At 37.7% G+C, this 17,737-nt stretch overlaps 1 long non-coding RNA gene across 1 annotated transcript; it reads right to left on the bottom strand.

Annotated features, from left to right (window-relative positions):
• Nucleotides 1-7,575: 7,575 nt before the first annotated feature.
• On the bottom strand, nt 7,576-17,149 carry LOC119232934 (uncharacterized). The gene is made up of 4 exons (XR_005122220.2): nt 16,939-17,149; nt 10,599-10,705; nt 8,120-8,171; nt 7,576-7,762 (listed from the first exon to the last, which is right to left on the bottom strand). It is a non-coding gene; the product is annotated as an uncharacterized LOC119232934 (long non-coding RNA).
• Nucleotides 17,150-17,737: the final 588 nt, after the last annotated feature.

Raw genomic sequence — 17,737 nt, 5'->3', positions numbered from 1 at the left:
AATAACATAGCAGAAAACCTACATGACTTTGCATTTGGTGTTGTATTTTTAGACACAATACCAAAGACATAATCTATGAAAAAAAAGATAAAACACGTCTCCTTTAAAATTAACAACATTGGCTCTGCAAAAGACAATATTGAGAGAATTTGAAGACAAGCAACAGACTGGGAGAAAATATTTTCAAAAGAAGAAAACATCTGATAAAAAAGAAATAGATAAAACCAGAAAATTAAGGAAAAAACATCGGTAGCAGACCCTCATACACCAATAATCGTCAAATTTAATAGACTGAACTCAGAAGGAAAAGGCGCAGATTTCAATGTATAGCATTGTTAACTCAATTTAAATAAATTAAAAATGAATATATAAAATCACCCAAGAAGCATATATACACATTCATGAGATCTCATCAAATAAAATAAATAAGTAAAATAAACTCTGCTATAGCCAGAGAATTGGATATCATTTAGCACTAAAATAGAAAGAATTATTAATGATTATTACTAAGTGAAAGAGGTCGGTCTTAAAAGTCTACAAACTCTGTGATAACTATGTGACATTCTGGAAAAGGCAAAACTATGAAGACAATAAAAAGATCAGTAGTTGCCAGCAGCAAGGAAGAGCAAGCAAAGATAAATAGGTAGAATTCAGCAGATATTTAGGCAAAGAAAACACTCAGTGTGATATTTTAATGATGAATATATGTCGTTATGCATTTGTCCAAACCCTATGTATGATACCCTAAGGCAAATTATGGACTTTGGGTGATTATGATGTATCAATATAAATTCATGCTAGGTTTAGCAAAAAAGTACCATTCTGGTGAATGATGCTAATAACAAAGCAGAATATGCATGTGTAGAAGAGCAGTGGTTATATGGGAAATCTTTATACCTCCTTCTTAATTTTGGTATAAACCTAGAACTCTGAAAAAGAATAGTCTTATAAAAATAAAGATACAACTATATTAAAATGTAGTACCATATTTCATGACTTAAAACTTAACTCTCAACATCAACCCATTTTCAATATCTAGCCCACTATAGAAACCAATAATGAAGAGACTTAAATAAGGACTTCTCACTATTAAACATTCTTTTCAAGTTCCATAAAAGTACTTTATGTTCCTGTAGGAAGAAGGACCTCATATTGAGAAAATCATGAACAAATGTTCTTTTAAAGTGTCAAAATTAGTAAAAATGGATCTTGCTGCACATTAATGTAGGCATCCTTTGGGAAAAAAATATAAGTTCCCTTCCTTTGCTTTGCCAAATTCTTGGCTAAGAGAGAGGCAGGATGATGGTGATAATTTTTCCCCTATCAGGAATTCATTTTTTCCAAGAGTAGACTATTCCCCCTCCCCACCACCAAATAAAAATTCATTTCTGAAGTGCTGGCTGTCACTGGCTAATATTTTGGCTTGTGCTTGGTAAATGTCACCTCACCGCATAGTTTAAGGCAGTAAGAGGTGAATGGGAGGGTAAGAAGCCCAACATGTGGGGTAAGAAGCCCAAATATGTGACAGATATTGTACGGCACATAAATATTGAGAATGATATTTGGCTACTCTAGTTATATTAATCAATATAATAATTTGACAGCATAAGTGGTAAGATAGTTTTTGTACCCTACCCTTCCAATAATTGAGATTAATAAGCAAAGAGGAGCTTTTAGAAAATTTGTTTATTTGAGACCCACCTATAATCAGTGTGGTAATGACGCACACTAATCCTGTCATTACTAACATGGCTGAATTGTGGTATCTGGCTTAACATCTCAGCACTGCTACTTTAGGATTTGTAACTTTGCTGGATTTATATAACTTCTGAACCTTAGCTCGTTCATCTGAAAATTGGTCATAAGAATAGTACACAATCCAATAAGTTACTGTGATGATTAAGATAACATGATACTAATGAACTAAGTTTCTCCATAAAGCTTAGTTTTCATTGAAGGACAATTCTTTGTCTATTTTTACTGTTATTTGTATTCACTAGAGTGTATTCATTAGATATACTTCATGTATCTATATACAAAAGAAGTTCATTGAACATTTGTTGACATTCAGATATTCTTTAATCCATATATCCACAAAAGCTGTCACAGTAATAAAACATTCCTCGAACTTTGAGAAATCTATTTTTGAGGCAACAAGCAGGCAGCATGGACCCCTTTCCAGAAATGAAAATGCCTTGATTAATATTTTTGGCAACAACATCTCACTATAGATGGGATGAATATGGTCATATGTCAATATGTGATACTATGAAGTTGAAGACCTTAATTTTGAGCTCATCATTGTAAGAAGTGGTGATATAAATATTGCATTTAATTTTACAATATTTCCTTGATTGAGAACAGCCAAATCAGATGTTTATTGCTTGCCAAAATTTCAAAATAGTTTAGGTGCGAAAAACATCCACTAAATACCTGGAATTTGGAATTCTAATGTGCCAAGCTGAATATTGGTCACATGGCCTCTGTATCAATGCTTTTACTCTAAAGGTAGCTTGGTAATCAGAAATGGAAATGGAGGGTGATTTTTTTAAAGATTCTACTACTTGCCACACTTTAAAAAAGGCACTATGCCTGTTCATGGAATCCATAAGCAATTTCCTTTTGCTTTCTTTCACATATCATTTTGTAAAATATTTAATATGAAAACAAAGTAAAAATTCCTTTGCTGAGGCTTTCCTGGTGGCTCAAGGGGTTAAGCACTGCACTATGAAGCAATCTGAAGTCTCTGCAGCAGGAGTTCGATCCCCTTGCAGGGAGCTACCGACATGGCGCAGCAGACCCCTCCTGTCTCGCCCTCTGCTCCCCTCAGCAATGTACTTCGGTCACTCTGCCTGTTCTGTTCACCAATGTCTCTGGTGAATCCTCTCACTAACCCCCACACCTCTGACCTGTACCCCAGCTCTTGTATGCTTAAGTAAATAAATCTTTAAAAAAATCCTTTGCTAATCCTTCTTTTAAAAAAACTGAAGAGCATAGAAGAAGTTTTAACGTTTCATAGATATGTTTTTCCCTTTTACTTTAAAGATGAGATGTCTTTCTAGATACTATTTCTCCATCAATGGAAAGAATGTTACTTACTATTCTTTCTATATTCCTAGCTGAACTACAGAAGGTTTTATTGAAGTGACACTGGCCATAAAATCATGATCTTAAGCCTTATTTAAGATAATCAATTTGCATTTGTTACCTTAGAGAAAAGTATCTCTGTTGATAGATATAATCCACAGACTATAATAATCTATTATATAATAATCCTTGTGGGGACATGAGGATGAAATACCTAGAAATATATCTTGGCAATATGGCAAAATTTTATAGATCCATTTTAATTGTTTTAGCCTAGAGAAATCTCAGTGCTGCTCTGTCTTGAAAGAAAAGATATAATAAAACCTCATACTTAAGAGTGCTTTTTCCCCGTAAGATTTGATGGTATGCCACAAATAAAACTTGGTTTTGTTTCATAGAGTCATTGAGCTTTAAGTATCAAATATTTTATTCCCATATTACAGATGGTGAAAAACCATAAAGTTAATAAACTTTCCTAAGGGGACACAGTAAAATGATAGAGAAAGTTAGAGCTGAACTCAGATGAGATCAAACATTCTGATTCTTCCTCTCTGTGTTTTAGAAATGCCTTCATATAAATTTCAGAATTCAGCTTCTAGATACTTGGCATTATTGATCCCTTTGCCTCCTTAGTACGAGGAATTAAGTACAATACTATGTACATGGCTCGCCATTCCACGTTGTAAGTTCTATTTACTTAGAATTTCAATTATGAGAACTGAATTACCTTCACTATAAATGGCTCTCATGCCATAGGACTTTTTAGTGTGGGAGTGGGTAGGAGTGGAGGAGAAAAATATTCAACTGAACATAACTGCTGAAATTTTGTTTGCATGTAGCTGTATCACTACCTCATAAGTGTTATGAAAAAGTTTTGACATTTATGAAAACAACCCTATATGAGGGAATTTCCATTAAATTGGTTTGTTTATGCTAATGTACCAAACAAATAATCACATTTATGAGACAAAATAAATTTTAGTGTATTTAACACTAAAACATCATTTATTACATGTTAATTTCTGTGTATATAGCATACTCAATTCATATTTCATTTAAGTAGGTTTGTCGTCATGATTTTGGTCAAATTCTACTTATAGTAAATATTCCTGACTCAGGAAATAGGATAAGTTTATTAAGTCCAATAGGCAATGAATCATAGACACCAAAGCCTTTGAGAAAATGACTGCTGCAGATAAACTAAAGATTAAGAATTGCTAATAAGGGCCTTCTTGGTGGCACAGGGGTTTAAGACCCAACCTATGAAGCTGTCCACAGCCACCACAGCACAAGTTCAATCCCCAGTCAACAGGATGGTGACCCACATGGCTCAGCAGACCTCTCCTGACTGCCCCGCTGCTCCCCTCAGCAGAGTACTTCAGTCAGTCTGCCTGTTCTGTTCCCCACTCAGTCTCTGGTGAGTCTTCTCACCCTCCAGGTCTCTGGCCTGTACCCCAGTTCTTGTATGCATAAATAAATAAATCTTTTTTAAAAAAAAAAGAATTGCTGGGAGTCCCTGGTGGCACAGGGGGCTAAGGTGCAACCTATGAAGCTATCTGCAGCCACTGCAGCACAAGTTTGATACCCAGCCAGGGAGCTACCCACATGGTGCAGCAGACCTCTCCTGGCTTGCCCGCTGCTCCCCCCGGCAGTGTATTTCAGTTGATCTGCCTGTTCTTTTCCCCACTCTGCCTCTGGTGAATTCTCTCACCCACCACATCTCTTGCCTGTACCCCAGTTCTTCTATGCATAAATAAATAAATCTTTAAAAAATGATAATGAATTCCTCTAGATTGATTTGATATTTTAAAAATATTCCTTATTTGTGCAACATCTAAAAGAACTGTTCCTCATATATTTCATTTATGAAGACCATGTAAGTTTTTAAGACCTATATTTTTCAAATTTATTCTGAATACAAACATAAAGTTTCTGGAGCATAACAGATAATCACTTATTATTTTTTAAAATGATTTTTATTTATTTATGCTTACAAGAGCTGGGGCACAGGCCAGAGGTGTGGGGGGTGAGAAGATTCACCAGAGACAGAGCAGGGAACAGAACAGGTGGATTGACTGAAATACACTGCTGAGGGGAGCAGTGGGCGAATCAGGAGAGGTCTGCTGTGCCATATGGGTATCTCCCTGGCAGGCCCGGGATGGAACTCATGCCATAAAGTGTGCGGACAGCTTCATAGTTGGCATCTCAACCCCTGGGGGCACAAGGGAAGCCCAATATTCACTTACTGACAGCAAATACTTACTCCAGTTCCCAGTGCAACACTTCCCTCCTACTAGTAGAACAATGCAATGAAACCTAGTTGAGATACCATGCTACCTGCAATGGCGTTTGCAAGGAAACCTAGAAATATAAATGTGTGCTTATACAAAAAAGTGGCAAAGGCAGTTTTCCCTTCTTCTGCCCCCTGTATTTAATGCGCAACTTTCAAAAACAGAGTATGAAATACTACTACGTAAATGAGGACATTAAAACCAAGTTTGTTTGTTTTTTTTAATTAATTCTAGGTATATGAGTTTCTTCCTTCTTTCCTTTCTCCCTTCCTCTCCTCCTTTCTTTCCCTTATTTTTGAAGGTATGGTTGGAAAATACTCAAATGTTTTTCTATACTTTGTTAAAATAAATAAGTATATGTTTACTATGATTTATGTGTTTCCGAATGACAATTTAATTATGTTGCAAAATATATGGATTTGAGATGCTGTAAAGTACTCTCAAAGATAGTTTAACAAACCCACAAGAGATACTCATGATGTCATTATTATTCCCTACCATCATTGCAGAGCATTGACTTATAGATATATATCCAAACGTATGCCCTAATAATCTGTGTCCTGTAGAAAATTGGATCTTTGCTGTCATTTTGATATAGATCAGAGTTTTCTTGTCTAAGTGTAACTCCCCACCCCCACTCCAGGTTTTTATTGCATTCACTAGAAGGACCCAATTGTTACTCCTAAAGGAGTAATTCTTCAATCCAACCTATTAACTCTTTAATGTCTACTCTCAATTCTTAGCTCTTAAAATAGAACTCAGTTTGTTTGAGGTCCAAAAATCAAATAAGGAAATATGGTCACCTCTCCACAATATCTCTCTAAATTAGAATATTTTTAGTCAATTAAGTAGCATGGGACAATGCAATCTCTGAAGCAGAAAACAACAGATGTGAAGACATACGCTCTTTGCCAAATACAGCCTGGGATTTCTACTCAGCATTTGCTGTCTGAGTGAAGGTACAAAAAGCCTGATCCCATAACTCTTCTGTGGTCTAGAGATGGTCACTGCAGTAAATATGTCAGCTGATATGACACTTTAAATATGTATTCATGAATGTTAGAAAATAAGAATGTTCAGCAACTGATCAACTTTCAGTATGATATGACTATATAGGACAGATTATTGATGACTATGAGGAAGTTCCTTTCTGAGTCTTTATTAGAGTCTTTGTAGACTGTTTTAATTAGGAGACTATCAAGGAAGCAGAAACTTGTGAGGGATAAGAAATAAAGGTATTTTTGTAGGAATTAGATCTTACACAGTCATGGAAGACGCTTGTCTTTGCTTGTGGTGATGGACTTGAAGTGCCTTTAGGTTATGAGGAACATTAATCAGGGAAAAAAAAAAAAAAAGAGGTAGGCATGAGGCAGCAAAATTAATAACAAACTGGTACCCATAAGGAAAAACTCCCTCCAATCTCAATGACTTGAGTGACCAGCAGAAAATCTGGAAAATTTACCATGAAATTGTATCAGTACCTGTTCTAAAGCTAAGTGATGTTAAAGGAGAGCTGGTGGAAGCAGAGAGAACCACAAGATTAGTAGTGCCCTATACCTAGAAGGTAGATTAGCAGTTCAGTGACATTTTGCTTGAGTAGCAGTGATGCCTGGTATCTCACACCAATTTTCAGCCTATAATGATTGATGCTTCACTTTGAACTTTCAACTTCAAGTTTTTCTTTTGACAAACCCTAACCTGTGAACATAAAGACAAAGGAATTTTGGGGAGATTTTTTGATCAGTCAGGCTAGCACAGTATAAAACAATGAGATTCCATAATTCTTATCAAACTGATATCCATGCAAATATCTTGCAACTATATTTAATTTCCAAATAAAGACATTAATAAAAATTTTCTTCTTCCTGGCTTGATGCAATAATTCATTGTACAACTAAAAATATGACTGTCCAAAATGAGGAATTTAATTTCTGTCATTTTAACAAACTTGGGCATTGTTCATTCCTTTTCTTACTTCATGTTCACAAACCCGTTTTTAGCCAACAGCACAAATGCTGAAATAAAATTAAATGCTGAGATAAAATTAATATTAATATATTTTAAATGGCAGAATAGCAGATAAAGAAAGAAAATAATTAGCTAATACATGCATCTATTTATATCAAAATAAGAAAATAGTAACTATAATCCGTATTTCTGTAACTATTTATATGATTGTGGCAGGTACTTACATCTTTTTCATGTTCTCTTTGATCTCAATAAGCCTCTTTTCTGGTTGTGATTTCCGCCTGGTTGGAAGACCCCACTTTTCATTTTTTTCAGAGGAAGAACAAGCGTCTGTAATAGAGCTTTCAGGGTCTATGTCAATAGAGTACGACATATATCAGGTTGTTAAGGTTCTTCAATCACATTCACCACAAGATCTGGGAAGAATAAAAATATCACAAAGGATGTCCTGTACTCAAATCATACTTCTCTCCCCTGCCATTTTAATTGCAACTCAGTTTGCAGCATAAACTTTGGCAGCATAAACTAATCACCTCAGCCAATAAAGTAGCCCTTCCTTTTGTTTACTGACTTGAGGAGAGCAAAATGACCCCCACAGAGCATCAGGACCAGTTCAGAAAAAAAGGAAACCAAAATTTCTTTCACTAGACTATCAATAGGGGTTACAAAGGTGCCACTCCCATATATAGCCCATCTTTCCCAGTTATGGAAGAAACAGCATTGTATAGTAGTCACTGATTTAGAGCACGTAATCACATCATGTAGGACATTACCTGTTTTCCCAACATGTCACTTGTCTGCCACTCTAAGTCTTCAAGTTATTTGCTTCAAAATAGTAAGAAACATGTTAAGGTTAGTGACTTCCATTAGCACTAACTTCCAAAAGCCTGTTGTCACATTCATTTGCTATAAAATGGGCTCTTTGTTTAGAAGCAATGCTGTGTGAAACATCATAATGGTGAATCAGGCATTCTCACTGAGGGTGTTTTTGATAGAGTATTGTAGGCTTGGAAAGTAAATTCATATCCAGAATAGACTGGAGCTATTTTAGGAATTTATGTTTATGTTACAGTGCAAAATTTATTCCAGTGAGGAAAAAGTGTTGGCCTTTCTTTGATGAAAATGGCCTAATATAATTAATTTGTCACCAAGTGGATGACTAATAACCCCAGGATATGATGCCATTTAGAGATTCAATGCTAGGATCAATTGTTAGCAATTGGGCAGTCAGTCAACAGCGATTGTAGCAAAGTTGGCCTCGATGAATGGAAGTCCATGTTTCTGGGTCTGGCATTGAATTCACCTGCCACTTTGATTACTTTGTTTGGGAGTTCATGGAGCAAGGAAGAAATAACTGAGGAAAGAAGCAGATATCTACAGAAATGATCATCTTGCACATCTGATTATTAAGATCCTCCTCTGCTAAGCTGCTCTTCAATGAACATTTATTTGGGAAGCACAGAACTACAACCTTTCTACTTAAAAATGTCTTTCCACATCTAATATGTTCATTTCTAAGTGCTTGACTGCCAATCAAAATCTCTAGGTTTTGCCTATGAATAGCACAGACATATCTCCTTCTATATCTGGTCATATTTCCTTCTTGGTAAAACAAACCACCAATTAACTGCTTGGAATTCTGCACCCTGAGGTTTCCCTTAACCATACTCATCTTCAGGATCACCCATAGGGAGGTCTGGAATGCTGGTGCTGTTTTTTTTTTTTTTTTTGCAGGTAATGCCAGTGTAGTATATAGAATCACTTATAAACTAATCCTAATTTTTTCTTCCTGAGTAACTGGTCATAGGGATATTCCTGTAAGGCTCTGTGTGCAAACTGAGAGTTCAAAAGCAGTATATCAGGGATAGGGGTCAGGAACACCTATAGCACTTACTGATTCAACTTACTTGTGACTTTTGACCTGCTTGAACCCTATCTCTTACCCACTGTAGGATATGTATCTGTGTGATGGCAGAATGCATGCCCAATATTAGACTTGATAAATCAGAAGACATCAACTCTGTGATGGGACGCTCAGGTTACATCATGATATAATGGTCCATAGAAAGTCAGTTAATTTCAATAAGAGGCTAATAATAAGCCAGAAGCTATTTTTCAACAGTTTTTCTAGAAACAATCACCTAACTTTACAAAACACCTTGAAGAATTGGCCCTGGAATTCAATTATGACAAATCTAGATCACAGTAGGTCCTACATAAGAAAAATAGTCCTGTAACAAGTAATTAAATATTCTTTATGAAAGAGTAAAAACGTCATCCCTAGAAAAGGGGTCCTTCTACTGACAAATGCCGCTTAGTGGAATTTGAGGATTCAAGATCCCTAGTTTCAGATTTGCACTTACATAGCTCATCCACTTTCAGGGTGAAACTCCTTTCCAATCAATGCCTAATTTTAACATACAAGAAAGCAGAAAGTTGAGAATTCAATTGGATTGAATCAGATTTGTTTTCCTATAGACTTTAAATTTCATTTTCATTTCATTTCAGATTGTGATCCTGCAGCAATTAGAGATAAGAGTTTTTGAAAGAATAGGAGATTTCAGCTCCTTTATCTGGACCTTGTGCTAGGAATTTAGAAGTGATCAACCAATACCAATACCATTCTATTTTTTCTTTAACTAAAATCATTGTGGAAACACATACTTGGTTACCTAAAGATTTTCCTTCTATGGAAACATGATTAAATTCATCTACAGGTTGGAATTTAAATAATTTTCTGTCATGCCATAAACTCTCAGTTTCCTCTTTATTAATGGCAACAAGATCACTGATTCCTTTAAATATAACAATTTAAAAAAAGTTTCAGGGAGCCTCCATGGTGGTGCAGAGGGTTGAGCACAGTGCTGTGAAGCTGTCTGTGGCCTTTGCTGTGGGAGTTCAATCCCTGGCTGGCCGGGGGGCAACCCACATGGTGCAGCAGACCTCCCCTATCTTCCCTTCTGATCCCCTCAGCAGTGTATTTCAGTCAATCCGTGCCTGTTTTGCTCCGCACTCTGTCTCTGGTGAATCTTCTCAATGCCCCCTGCATCTCTGGCCTGTACTGCACTTCTTAAAAAAAATTAAAAGATTTCAGATAATCCATAACTAGTATATATAAACCATCCACACATTTTTTCTTTTCCCTTGGAACCCCTTTGTTTACAAATTTCTGTACCAGTTAGATTCAATCAAGGAAGCACAGCTCTTAGAATGACATTGAGTAAGTAATATACTGTAGAAATAGGACTTTACACAGTTGAGAGAATTGGTGAAGAATTCTACACAGTGCTGTTCGCTGTATGTCTGTCTTGGGACATGGAATCCTAAAGGTGAGCAGGATCAGCTCTCAGGAAGCAAATCTGAAAAGAGACAGGAAAGTGAGGACAGATGTAACTTTTGAAGACAAATGGTCTCACACCAGTTTCAACTTTAACAACACAGGTGATCTGCAAAAGAAGCTGCACTTTTTTGCCACAGAATTGCACTCAATCCTGGTCCATGATTCAGAGATGCTGCAAGAGGCAATTGAGATAGGAGCTGAATTGTGCTATTCTTCCCTTCCATTTCCTCTGACTTTTCTCTGAAGAACTGTCTTAGAGGATGATGACATAGATAGCAAAGTGTCTACACTATTAAACCACACTATTTTCACTGCAGTTTTCTGTATTTGTTTCAAATCTAAATTCAAATAGCCTGTCGGCATTTTTCTTACATTCTCTAAGAAAACAAAACCTTGAATTGGCTTGAGTTGTTGTGATTTTTAGATTCCAGTATTTACATGTTGAAATGCCAAAGGCATATAAACTAAAAGAATTTTGTGGAGAAATTCTTCCTGCTTCCTTTAATGTAAAAAAAAAATGATTTTATCTTATTCACCAGTTATAGAGCTTATAATTATAGAGCTACTAGCTTGAAGGAAGAAAATATTTCTAAGATGTTTTAATAAATGAAGCATGCTAATCTTAATCGAATTTGAAATAATTTGACAGACTGCAAAGGGTTCTGGAAGTAAAATTGCTAAAATTCATTGCAAAGAGAAGAGGCACTAGTTAAATGGAGACTAGCACTGAATGCAATTGTTGGTTTTCTATAAAATATAGTATGTTACCTTGGTAAAATCATACATGAAGCACCCACTTACTAAAGGGGAAAACATAAAGCAAGAAAATTTCAATCCAGCTCAAGATCAGTGAACAAAAAATGAAATAAACTAATTATTAATTTGACCCTGAAACTTATTACTATATGGTATTATGTGAGAATTTATAAAAGTTGTAGAGACAGTTCTTGCCTTCAAGCTGCCTCCAATTCACAAAGGAAGCAATAATCTGGATGTAGCAATAAAGTATACGCTGTAACATGTTCTTTTCTTGAACAACCCACTTTGTTTGCTAGCTGGATGATTCCCTTGCCTGCTTTTGAATCGATGTAATTTTCACTGAATAGAAGATATCTCTTTTATGCTATGTCAGAACAAAGTCTTAGTTTTGTTTGCTCCTTGCAATAGAGAAGTAAAGAAACAACTGAGTGAAAATACCACAGATTTTATTTTGCATTTTTTAAAAAAAGATTCTTCTTTTTCTGTAAAGAGATAGAAGGGACTCAAAATAAAAAGAAGTGGTTTCTGTATAAATAGTTGTGTCTAGAGCAGTGCATTAAGACTTGGTCTCTTCCATTCTGTGCTAATGAAATGACACCATTGGCCTTTGATGATTTGTGACAGTCAATGCATTTCAATTGTCTGAATCCAGCACTATCCCTTAGCATCTTCCTCTTTGACATGAAAAAACATACCAGGTCTGTTTTATGAGGCCTGAGATATCTCAAAGCTTCAACTGACTTGCAGACCTCTAGGTGTCTAGACCTGTCACTAGTATTTGTACTGAAAAAAATTTTCAGCAGAGTTTAATGTAGATACACACTCTATGTACTGTTAGTAGGATAATTCAGATAATAATTTGTAGTATGATTAAGTTTATATATACCTGAACTAAACCAATGTTGAATGCAAACTTCTAGTAAGAATTTATGTATGACTTGTGAATTTCCCAAGCATTGCACAATACAGTAGCAGTGGGAAACTGAAAAAGAAAGAAAATTGCATTGTGTTAAAATATAAGGATGGTGTCAGAGATAAGAGGCCCAAAGACTCATATAAGTGTTAAAACATTGCTTTTGTGTGTACTTGGAGAATAGCAGGTAGTATCCTTCAGATTTTTACTATTTGCACTGGTTGGAGTTGATTTATATTTGCGTTACTTCAATGTGGTTATTTTTTTAAGCATAAAAGTGAAAAAAAACTCCTGATAGAATCAAGGAAATCAATTTTGCAAGTATTTTTTTTTTTTAGAGTATATACTATTTTCCCAACACTATAGTAGATTCTAACGGGAATATAAATATGATATACAAGTAAGTAACCATTTGGCCTTAAAAAAAACCTATAAACTTGGTAGACAGTCAAGTTAATAACCATCAGAATGCAAAGTTAAAAATGATCAAGGACCACAATACGTGGTTTTGAAAAGATATATGCTTTTCTCAGGGGAGGTTTCCATTAGGAAATGTGAAGTTTTTACTAACTTAGCAGCTGCAAGACTAGATCAAAGATGACTGTGATCTATATGATAAATTCCCTTTTGGAAATGTCTCCTTCAGATATCATGAGTGAGCATAAGCAGAGGAAGAAACAAGCAAAATGCCCCAGCAATAAGACAGAGCATGATGTCAGGGCACAAATCTTGTTCATTGGTATGGTTATTTTAGTGGTCAGACTGAGGGACACCCCAAGATCCCCAAACCTGCATGCTTTTAATGGGTTCTACCATCTGCCACATAAGGACAAAACTTACTGCACTAAGACTTTTACTAGATTAGAACTTTAATACTATTAGTGTGCGCTAGAGAGAAGAGAAAGAATATAGTTCAAAATGTTTCCCATGAGACACCAAAGTTCCCCATCCCCTCATGGATAAATTCCCAGCCACAGGTTGGCCCAAAGCAGGGCTGCTAAGGGCCCAAAGATTGTCACAAGTCTAAGACACCTTCTGGTGGAGAACTACAGGAAAGGAGCAAAAGGGGCCAGGGAAGTCTGGAAGGAAAAGAGCAAAATCAAAACACAAATCAATTAAAGGCTCACAGTGTCAGCCTCCCCATGGGTCTCTCACCTTCATCTCTTATGCTTTCAAGTGCCTCCTTCCATGCCCCACGATTTCCTGGTACAAGTCCAATGCCAAGAAGTAAGCATGGCCTCTTCTTCATATCTCTCCTCCAAGTGCCTCCTCCAAGACTTCTCCTTCCTTTATCCCCTTCCAAGTCCTTTTCCCAGTCTTTTCTACCTTTTCTTCCCTCTTCCCCTCCTTGGGTGGGGCAGGGAACCCCCCCCCTTTTTATGGGAATTACACTGTTAAAAGTTCTCTTTTCATGATGCCACCCACATTGGGACATGGGCTGGATTCCTGCTCTCTGAAGCTATCAGTACTCTCCCATTTGACATGCAAGTAAATGCAGGAAGTTCTTCATCATGAAAGTATTCCTCAGAAGTCCTCTCCCCAGCAAAGAATTATCATCCTTTTCCATGACCTCTTTGCAGTCTTCTCCTCAATAATTCTAAATAGAGGATTTTTACTCCTAACATTCAGGTGGCTTTGTTTATTTACTAAATAAAATATGCAAAGGAATGAGGGATCCCTAATCTCCCCGTTAGTTTTATTCCATTTTCTCCCCTTGTGAGGTGCTCAGTCCGCATGGTTTGAAAATTTCACTTTGAATTGGGGATCATAAGGCTGTTTAGAAAAAAAATTATTGAGGTCCCAGTCAGATGCTCTTTACCAGATCTGTGTGTTCCTCTCCATTTACTGTAAATGTTGGCTATCAAACATCCATAGCTGTACCCCTCCCATAAGAATAGTCCATGATAGCCACCCCCCAAGAAATGCCTGGGAGGATATTTCTATCAATAGTAACACATAGGTAGTGCACAACCTGCTCTAACAGATTCATTATGGACAAATCTATGGCACCAGAGCTGCTTCAGGTTCATACTCTATGAGTCTGAGCATAGACTGCAGTTAGACCAGTGCTTCTCAAATTTTGGTGGGCAAAAGAATTACCTGGAGGGCTAGTAATGATGGAGGAAAGGAATTAAAAAAAACAAAAAACAAAAAAAAACAAGCTGAAAAGGAGGTGTGCCATAAGACCAGAACCTGACTCACACAAAGAGGTGGGGGTAGAGGAAAATAACATGACCATTAACCTCGCTGTAGAGGTCATGACCCTTAGACACAAGTTCCTTATCACAAGACAAAAGACCCAAGCAAGATCAGACTGCTACACGGAGTAGATAACATACCTGAGGGTAAAGATACAGAGATTGTGCCCATCCTGGAATCTTCTCTGCCCAACCTGGAATTTCTGGTCCCTTTTGGATTTTGCATGGTTATCCAAAATCAGCAACAAACCGAAGGCTCATAAGGAGTGACCCCTCCCAAACAGAAGAAGACTATATGAGTATAGTCTCTGCACAGGCTTGGGGCAGCAATCCCACTGCCCACCTGTGGCTATGCAGGTGCCTCTTTTCACCAACTGTCTCCCTCTGCAGGGCAGCAGACTTCCTGCCTGCCCGTGACCTGTCAAGGCCGCCCGCCTGCAACCATGCAGGCCTCTCAACAAACCTTTCCCTTCTGGGGCAGCTCTTCCTGTCCACTTGTGTCTATGCAAGTTTTCTTTAACTGTTTTATCCCTTCCCTAATAAACCTGCCCTTTCAATATATCTACCGTCTCTGTCTCGTGTAGAAATTCACCCGGGAAACTCACCGCTGTGTCGCTGAAACAGGACAAGTTTCTGGTGAAACTTTTCCAAGAGTGAACCCAAGGACCCCGCACTAATTCCAGAAACTTCATCAGTAAAAACAGATTACTGGAGCCTAGAGAATTTGAAAAAAATCTGAGGCTGAAAATTTGCGTTTGAACACATCTTATGTGATGCTCAAGTCTATTTTGAAAACCTCTGAGTTGAACTCTTAACTTTACCTACACCCTTCCCCTGTCCTTACCTGACATACTCATTTTCTCTCAATGGTTCATTAGCATAAGAATTCCCAACTCAGCCTCTATTTCCAAGGACACTGATCAAAAACAATAGTTTATGCTAAATTTGCCTCAAAGGGCTTTTAAAAAATGTCTCTTTTGCATATGTGCTACCAACTGGAATTTCCATAAAAAAGGGGAGGTTCCATGTTCCTTGCTCCACTTTTTAGAGCTGAGCCCTAAAAAGTAGTGGAGAAAGGGGGCACACGAGGAGCTAAGACCTGTGAAGGATGGCTTTCCTGCTCCTCAGCTTTGGACTTGCGCCAGGGACTTGGGGGACAAGGAACGAGAGGTATGGATTTGAGATATGTAGAGACTCTTGGAAGAGATGTGGATGATAGAAATGGTGGGAGGCTGGCAATTGCAACCTAAAACTTGATCTGGTTTTTGTTTCTTTCATGCCAGGCTTAGCTGGTCCTTTCTACTCCTTTCCAATGTTTCCCCAGCAAAAGGTGTCTTAGACTTGTGGTGAGCTGTAGGGTTTCAGGGGCCTTGCTTTGTTCCAACCCTGTTTGCCTGGGCATTTACTTTGGGTGTTTTATTGGAAAACTATTATCCTTTTCTCTCTCTCTATGCACACTATCCTATTAAATTTCTTTCATACTAAGAGTATGCTTTGTCTTTATGTAGCAGATGGCAGAACCCATTTAGAGTGTACAAGCTTGGGGGTTCTGAGTTACCTCTTATCTGCATGCTAACATATGCATATATGTATATATGTATATATGATGAAAAACATGATAGTACCCTGGAAAAATATGCCATTTAAATTTATTGAAAGCTACATGGACATTTTGTACACATGAAATCACGTAAACAGTAATAAACAAAGTTTTTCTAGCTTAATAATTCTTCCTGGAACTGCTTCTGTGACTTTCTCAGTGAGCATCAGCTCCAGTGCACTGAAGCATCCATAGTTGCTAAGGGACATGAAGCTTAAAGAAAAGTATGGGAATGGGAGATAGGAGCAAAAGCATCTCTCCCATTTGTGTTAACCCTGTTAGAAGAATCACAAAGCTCTGTTACAGGTGACTCCACATTTCACAAGCATGTTGAAACTATTCTTGCAGAAATTAATGCCAGCCCCTTTATTCTCAAACTTGGAGATCAATCTGTGCAAGTGTTATAGGACAGGGAGAGGGTCAGCCCAAACCCCGCAAACCTGTCTATTCTAAATGGGTTCTGCCATCCGCCGCATCAACACAAAACATATAAGACTTTAATGGGAAGGAACTTTAATAAAACTAGGAAACAATACAGGTAAGGCAAAGAGTCTAGTTTTTAAATGAAGCACCCAAAGTTACCCGTCCCCTCGTGGGTAAAAGTTCATCCAAATGGGATCGGCCCAGAGCAAAGCCCCAAAGCCTGCCACAAGTCTAAAGCATCTTCCAGTGGGGACCCACAGAAAAGGGTCACAAGCAACCAGACAAGCCCGGAAGGAAAAGAGCAAAATCAACATCAAGATAAAAGCTGCCATTGTCACCTCCCCACGGGTCTCACCCACATCTGTGTCACCCAGTCCACGACCAAAAGACAAGCGCAGTTTTTTCACATGTTTCTAGGCTCCATGCATCTCTTCCAGGTCTCCTTCTGGCTCCATTCTGCTTCCTTCCTTCCTCAGTCTCTTCCGCAGCTTCTCCTTTTTCTGCTCAGCTCCACCCTTCCTTGGGTGGGGCAGGGAACCTGGAACCTCCCCCTTTCCTGGGGACCACCCTGTTACACAAGAACACAGAAAAGTCACCACACTTCTCAAAATTTTTCTTCTCACAACTAAATCTTCATTTCTGAGTCATTCTTATTTGAGCTTTCCTTTTATTCTCAGGTTGAATTGAGAGAGGAGTTCTTTATCTCTTATGCAAATATATTTTTTATGATAAGTCTCTAAGTCTCCCTAAGATTCAGGCTGGGAATCACTATGTAAGTTACTTGTTTATATGAGAAATTAGATTTCATGGCTTTTTTTTCCTTGTAAAGGAATTGTTAGGGGGAAAATGATGTCCTAAAGCTAATTCCATATAGGCTTTGTGGACTCCACCCCCACCCCAGACCATAGTCATCAGGACATTGGGAAAGACAAACCCCATCACCACCAAAGGGAAGGTTGCTGGAAACTGAGGGTGGAGCTAAGCAGCCAGGTTTGGTATAAAACCGGACCCGTGGGCTTTGTGGGGGGGCGCCCTTTTGGCTCTCCAACACCTCGGGGCTCTTGGCCAGCTCTCAGAGTGCCTTTGGGTTTCCAGGTTGGCGGATCAGGTAGGATGCATTTAAGATTTTATTTCCCTATTTTCTCCCTGAGTTGTACA

Source organism: Talpa occidentalis, unplaced genomic scaffold, assembly GCF_014898055.3.
Source record: "Talpa occidentalis isolate TD23 unplaced genomic scaffold, MPIMG_talOcc4v2.1 talOcc4.7, whole genome shotgun sequence".
In the NCBI taxonomy this organism is placed as follows: Eukaryota; Metazoa; Chordata; class Mammalia; order Eulipotyphla; family Talpidae; genus Talpa; species Talpa occidentalis.
This window is presented reverse-complemented; position numbering and strand designations above follow the sequence as displayed.